Source organism: Vulpes vulpes, chromosome 2 (assembly GCF_048418805.1).
Source record: "Vulpes vulpes isolate BD-2025 chromosome 2, VulVul3, whole genome shotgun sequence".
In the NCBI taxonomy this organism is placed as follows: Eukaryota; Metazoa; Chordata; class Mammalia; order Carnivora; family Canidae; genus Vulpes; species Vulpes vulpes.
The window spans coordinates 105,469,429-105,476,208 of record NC_132781.1 but is presented as its reverse complement, the minus strand read 5'-3'; positions in this window follow the sequence as shown (position 1 = coordinate 105,476,208).

Here is a 6,780-nt window from a genome sequence, read left to right as displayed (position 1 = left end):
CACTTAAATATTTAAAAACAAACTTTATAGACCAGAGAAAAACGTCAAATCAATGAATCAAAAATATTAACTATGCAGATATAGTCCTAATAGTTTATTCTTGTTTCCCTTACCCTAGAATATATATCTAGAAAAATGTTGTGGTTGATATCAGAGATATTACTGTCTATGTTCTCTTCTAGGATTTTTATGATTTCACATCTCACATTTAGGTCTTTAATCCATTTTGACTTCATTTTTGTGTATGGCGTGAGAAAGTGGTCCAGTTTCTTTCTTTTGCATGTAATGTGCATACCATTTATTGAAGAGTACCTTTCCTCGTCTTGTATTCTTGCCTTCTTATCATAGATTAATTGATCATATAAGCATGGGCTTATTTCTCGGCTCTCTATTCTGTTCCATTGGTTATGTGTCCACTTTTTACCAGTATCATACTGCTCAATTAGTATAGCTTTGTAATATATCTTGATATCTGGCACTGTGATACCTCAGCTTTGTTCTTTTTCAAGATGGTTTGGCTATTTGGGGTCTTTTGTGTCCGTAAAATTTTAGAATTCTTTGTTCTAGTTCTATGAAAAATGCTGTTGACATTTTTATAGGAAATGCATTGGATCTGTAGATTGCTTTGGACAGTATAAACATTTTAACAATATTGATACTTCCAATTAATGAGCATGGACTACCTTTCCATTCATTTGTGTCATTTTCAATTTCTTTCACCAGTGTTTTTATAAGTTTTTAGAATATAGGTATTCCATTTCCATGTTAAGTTTATTCCTAAAATTATATTAGTTTTGGTGCAATTATAAATGGAAATGCTTTCTTAATTTTTCTTTTTGCTACTTCATTGTCAGTGTATACAAATGCAACCAAGAAAAAAATTGAACAGTTCTCTGTGTGTTAACTGGGTGAAAATCGTACAATCTAAACAAACTTCTTTAAGTATTTAAGGAGATAAAACAAGTGGCCCTAAGATAATAATCAAGCTGGTATCTGGAAATATTGAGAAGGTATGGTCAGAGAATTGGAGGGAAAATTGGAAGCCCAAGAAATCTACATTGACATTTGCCGCACATATGAAGGAAACAGAAAGATATTCTTAGATATTTAAGGATTGAGGAAGTAAACGATTGTTATCTCTTTCCTAGAAGTATCATTCAAAATTTTACTCTCTAGTACACTATAGTAAGTAAAGTGAAATCCTTAAAGAAGAGGAACCAGGTAGAACCAAGTCAGTAAGCACTGAAATCATATGAATTGATTTAAGCTTAAGCAACTGTGGAAAATATAGCTACAAGCAACATAGAAGACAACTCCTAGAAGATAAAAAGAAAGGGGGGGGGGAATACATAAAAGGCTCAGTAGACTTCTGCCTCAAGAAAGATGTGATAGATTTATTTTTTCCTTCTTTACTTTGAAATTTCCCTGGAAATTTCATGTAAAACAAATATAAGAGGACTCTGAAAGGTGAAGAGAAGCAGATAGAATGGCTAGGGATCTTGAATCCCGGAAAAAATAAGACCAAGTTCCCTGGTTTTCTTTTTGATTCATGTATCCCAGATTCAGAGTGGAAGAACCTGGGAACCTAGAAATGTCAACAGGATGGAGAAAATAATTCCAGCAAAATCCTGCTGTTTCCAGCCAAAGGACAGGAAAAGGGCAGCCTAGCAAGACAGAAAAAGTCTAAGCAATGATTGTTCTACTCCAGACAGATGCCACAGATTTTTCTGACCCATACAGGCAAATGTTAAATGGGGAACCCATACACCTACCCTTGTCAGACTGTGTAATGAGGCAACCAAAAGCCCTTCCTGGGTGTCAGAGGGGGCCAGGTAGAGATTTGACACTTTCATTCTCACTAGGTGGTAATGAGCCACAGGCTCCCATCCTGTTGCTGTGGTATCTGTGGAGACCACGTTGAGGGCTTGTGCTCCTAGCCCCGTACAGTAATAACAAGGTACCACATCACCTCGCTTCTGGGGTGAGTCAGAGGTAGCTTAGTGGGGATTTAGGACCTTTACTATGATCCAGGGGTAGTAAGGCTTCCTTCTTCCCATTGTGTCTGTGAAAGCCACATGAGGAGTAACAAGACACTCCCACTTCTTCCAGCCAAGAAGGTATCAGCAGGAGGGAAACAAGGATCCCAGAGATAATGCGGAGGCTTTCTCCAAGGTGTGAATGCAATAAATCGGGAGAGGAACCTAGACCTACTCCCATTCAGCAGTAACAAGGGAGCCTCTCCATTGTCTGCTTTACCTACTAGAGTAGTGTCAGAGAAAGCCAGCTAAACCAAAAGATTTAAAGAAGATATAGAGATGATAGAATTATCTGAAAAAGATTTGAAAGCAGCCATCATAAAAATGCTCCAATGACAAGAAAAGGATCAGAGAAAATCTCCAGAAACAATGTCAAAACAAGTAGTAAAATGACAACAAATACATAGTTATCAATAATCACTTTGGATGTAAGTGGACTAAATGGTCTAATTAAACGACATAGGGTATCAGGATGGATTAAAAACAAAACAAAACAAAACAAGACTCATCTATATGCTGCCTGCAAGAAACTTTAGACCTAAAGACACTTGCAAATTGAAAGTAAGGTGGAGAAACATTTATCATACAAATGGATGTCAAAAGAAAGTCCAAATAGCAATACTTACACTGGACAAAGTAGATGTTTTTGTTCTTGTTTTTATCCTGTTTTGGTATCAGGGTAGTACTGGCCTTGTGGAGTGATATTGAATGTGTTTCCTCTATTTTATATTTTGTAAGTTTCTGATAAAGATTGTCATTAATTTTTTTTTTATGTGTAGTAGGGTTTAACCATGTAGCCATATAGTGTTGAACTTTTCTATGCTGGGAGAGTTTTTATCCTTAATTCAAATTTCATTTGTTATTGGTCTAAGAAGATTTCCTATTTCTTGGATTCATGATTCGATATTGGTAACTTGTACATTTTTAGGAATTACTTGGGTTTTTCCTAAGTTATCTGATTTGTTAGTTTATCATTGTTTATAATAATCTGTTAACACACTGCATTTCTGTGGTCATCTGTTGTACTATTTTCCTTTCCACTTCTCATTTTGGTTTTTGAGTCTCCTCCCCTTTTTTTTCCTTAATGTAGTTAAAGTATTGTCCATTTTGTGTATTTTTGGGGAGAAAGAAATGGTCTTTGCTTTCTGTGTCACGTTATTGTTTATTCTGGTCTCTATTTTAGTCATTTCTGATTTTTGTAATAACAAAAATCCCTCCTCCACTAAATTTTAGCTCACTTTCTTCTTTTTCTGGTTCTATGTGGTATAATGTTAAGTTGGTTTTTTGAAATTTGTTTTCTTAAGCAAGCATTTATAGCACAAACTTCACTCAAACATATGCTTTTGCTGCATCCCATAGAATATTGTGTTTTCTTCTTCTTTTGTTTTGAGACCTATTTTGATTTACCCTTTTTTATTTGGCCCACTGTTTCTGCAGCAGTATGTTGTTTAATATTTTCATATTAAATATTTAATATTTATGTTGTATATTTTCCAACTTTGTTTTATTGCTGATCTTTAGTTTTTTACCATTGTGGTTGGAAAATATACTTGATATGTTTTAGTTTCTTAAATATAAAATATTTGTTATGTCTCTTTTCATGTGATTTAACCACAAGATTCTTCTGTGGGTACTTGAAGAAAACATGCATTCTATTTTTCTGGAATGGAATGTTTTATTTAGCTCCTAGAACCTAGCATCTGAAATATTATTCAGGTAAAAAATGTTCTTGTTGAAAAAAATAACTGTAATTGAAGGTACTCATTTAAAATAAAACATCTGAGGGGAGGTCTGTGGGGAGATAAGTGAAGGGGATAAAGAATAATAATGTATAGAATAGTTGAATCACTATATTGTGCACCTGAAACTAATATAACTTTATGTTAACTATAATGGAATTAAAAAATTTTAAATTTAATAAAAATAAAATAAAAAATGCTTCAATGAGCAATTATCAACATGCTTGCATAAAAATGAAAAGTAGAAAGCTTTAGCAAAGAAAAAGAGGATATACAGAAGAGTGAAATGAACATTTTAGAATATAAAAATATAGCAAATGAAATAAAAAAACAAAAATACAGCTCAAGAGCAGAATGGAGGAAGGAATCAGTGATAGAAAAATAAAAATTACCCTCAAATCTGAACAACACAGAGATAACAGACCAAAAATAGTAACTAATAAAACCTCAGGGATCTGTGGCACTGTAAAAAAAAGATCTAACATTCATGTTCTTAGAAAGCAAGGCTAAGTGATTTAACTTTCCAAATTTAGAAAAAGATCCCCAAAAATATAAATCCAAAGAAATCTACCAAGATCCATCATAGTCAAACTTCTGAATATGATGGAAACAGAAAAATCTTGAAAGTAGCAAGAGAGAAATGACACCATACTTATAGTGGAAAAATAATTTAAAAACAAGTGAATTTGTCATGAGAACCCATCAAGATCAGAAGAAAATGGGACACATTTTTAAAGTGCTTAATGGAAGGAATCCTATATCTAGTAAAAATATCCTGAAGGGGATCTTGAGACATTCTCACATGAAAGTGAAATAAGACAATTTGTAGCCAGCAGAACTACCTGAAAGTAATTGGCAAATGCAGTTGTCTGAACAAAAATAAATGATAAAAGCAAGGTCATGGAACATTAGTAAGAAGAAAGAACAACAGAAAGAGTAAAATATGATAAATGCATTTACCTTCTCTTGAGATTTCTATGGTATGTTTGAGTATTAAAGTAGAATATAATATTGTCTTCTGTGATCCTACATCTACATAAAGGAAACATTCAAGACATTTATAAGCAGGTGATAATATCCTTCACTACACTCAAACTGGTAAAACGTTAATACCAGTAGCTGGTAGTGTTGTGTACATATAATGTGATACCTAGAGCAACCACTTAAAAAGCTTTACAAAGAGATACATTCAAAAACACTGAAGATAAGTCAAAATAGAATTCTAAAAAATACGCAAGTAGTCCACAAGGGAAAAGAAAATGAAAAAAAAAATAAAAAAAAAGAAACTCTTAAACTATAATCTATCAATAATTGCATGAAATGTCTAAGGTCTAACCAGTACCAATTAAGAGACAGAGATTGGTAGTTGGCTTTAAAAACATGACCTAACTATATGCTGTCCACAAGAAATTCACCAAATACAATGATAAAAATAGGATGATAGTAAAAGATGGGAAAAGATATCAAGCAAACATTAATGGAAGGAGAGGAAAAGTGGTTAGATTAGTATCAGATGAAGTTAACTTCAAAACATGTAAAATTACCAAAGAGATGAACGTTACAAAATGATAAAAGTGTTAGTCTCCTAAAAAGACATAGAAATCCTAAATGTGTATGCACCAAACAACAAAGCTGAAAATATGTGAAGCAAAAACTAATAAAAATGAAAGAGGAAACAGACAAGTCCACAATTATAGTTGGAGATGCTAGCAACCATCTCTCAGCAATTAATAGACAAAAAATAGAAAGGGTATGGAAAAACTCAACAAGATCAATCAACAGAATCTCATAGACATTATTAGACACTACGTCCAATAGAATGTACATCGTTTCAATTGCCAAGTGAACACATACCACGATAGACCATATCCTGGTCCATAAAATATGATTCAACAAATTTAAACAACTAAAATCACATGACCACAATGAAATCAGTTAGAAATCAATAACAGGAAGATTACAGAAAGATCTCCAAATACTTGGGAACTAAACAACATATTCATGGGCCAAAAAGAAAGTCTCAGGGGAAGTAAAAAAAAATTAAATTGAACTGAATAAAAATAAAATAAATTTGTAACATCAGAATTTGCGGAACACAAAGAAAGCAGTAATGAGGGAATATAATATAGCACTACATGCTTACATTGGAGAAGATGAGAAATTCCATATCAAATATTAAAAATGTCATCACTACCCTAAGAAAAATAAGCCCAAAGCAAGAAGGAAGGAAAAAAACAAATGTAACAGCAGATCATATGAGAACATCAAAACAACAGAAAATCATGAACGAAAAAGTTATTTATTTGAAGAGGTCAAAAACACTGATGAATATCTAGCTAGACACACAACAAAAAGTGAGAAGACACAAATTACCAATATCAGGAAGGAAATGAGGGATATCACTGCTGACTCTACCCACATTAAGAGCAACAAGGGAACACAACACACATTTTTGTGAAATGAACCAATTCCTCCAAACACGTCAACTACAGCTCATGCAATAAAACTGGTGGATAATACACATATAGATCAATGGAATAGAGAACCCAGAAACAGATCAAATCTGCATATATGATATTTTTAGATACAACTGACATATAACATCATAGAAGTTTTGGTGAACAGTTTTTTTTATTTGATACATTAAGATATTGCAATATGATTACTACCACAGCTTTAGCTAACACCTCTGTCATGACACATATAATCATTTCTTTTTTTTTTTTTGATGAGAACATTTAAGTTCTAATCTAGCAATTTTGATGTTTACAATACAGTCCTGCTGACTTATAATTATGCTGTACATTAGATCCTCAGAACTTATTCACTACAAGTGTGTACCCTGTGACCAACATCTTCCAATTCCTCTACCATCACCCCCAGCTCCAGGTAACTACCATTCTACTCCAAATTGAATCCATTTCTTTATTCTTTATTGGATTGTTTAGATTTTCTGTACATTCTTGATTCGGCCTTGGAAAGTTGTATGTGTCTAGGAATTTATC